Below are 1,195 nucleotides of genomic sequence, written 5' to 3'. Positions count from 1 at the left end.
TAAAACACTATTTTTGATGATCCCGACTGACATAAAATATTATCAGCTCTCATGGAAGCAGATGCTGAATTTGCCCTGTCTCACAACCTTGAAACACATCCTTTTGTGAGGCCAAATAGAAGCAGTGTTTGCTCAAAGTAATTGGAATGAGGAGTGCTAGTTACCTGCAGGATGCTACTGTTACATGGATTGAAATTGTGTTGAGATGCTGAACCTAGTAGCTGTAAGGAAAATCCAGCCACTTTAGGATGTGTTCAGTGAGCTGCTGAATTGTGCTGGTAGGCATGTTCAGCACAAGGCAGTCTGTCATGTGAACTTCAGACCAGACTGGCTGCATCTCACTTTTCCTTTGTCAGGTTGCTCAGCATCCCTTCCTTACTCCAAAGTCTATGTTTGCTTTGAAGAAAAAACATTTTAAAATTATTTATTGTCTTCTGTTCTGGCTGGTTTGGGAGCAGTTAAGTCTTGTATTTCCTTATAGCTCAGTTCTAAGTCTAGTCTAGAAAATACCAGTTGGTTCTTAGCTCCAGTTGCAAAGCTGACTATAATCCACTCTGAAGCTGTCATTTCCTGTGATTGCCTTTTTATTCTACCTCTGAAGTGCAGAGCAGTGAAAGGAACAGCCAAGCAGCAAATATGCAGCCCCTGATCACTTCATTCCATTTCACAAAGTTGGTTTAAATTTATTGTGGTGTATAAGCTGCAATGTAGTAGAATCTTATGAGTGTACAGACTCAAGAAATCATCTGCCAGTTTTGTGTTCAATAGGAGCAAAATCTGAAGTTCAAGGAAAACAAGGGAAGGGATTCAGGTTAATTCAATATATTGAAAGGCACTTTTTGGGTTGCTTTGTTTATAGAATTCAAGCTTTACATTTGCTGCCTTTATAGAGCAACAAACTGCCTTTCCCCAGGACTTGCATTTCTAAGGGAAAGGTGAATGCACAGCCCTTTCTCAAGGGATGCACCAGGGGAGAACTGGGGGGTGCAGAAGCTCCCATGGATGAACCTTCCAGGATCAGATGAAGTCTATGTGATCTCTCTAGGCAGGTTTGCTTGCTCAGGGCACTTACACTAATTTTCAGAGAGAGATTTATTTCAGAAGGAAATTTTCAGAGGGATTCTCATATCACATGTGACCCTGCTAAAGGAACACTTGCAGGGTCAGTACCTGAGCAGTGTGTGAGCTACTGCAA

Source organism: Ammospiza caudacuta, chromosome 14 (genome assembly GCF_027887145.1).
Source record: "Ammospiza caudacuta isolate bAmmCau1 chromosome 14, bAmmCau1.pri, whole genome shotgun sequence".
Taxonomy (NCBI): Eukaryota; Metazoa; Chordata; class Aves; order Passeriformes; family Passerellidae; genus Ammospiza; species Ammospiza caudacuta.
This window is presented reverse-complemented; position numbering follows the sequence as displayed.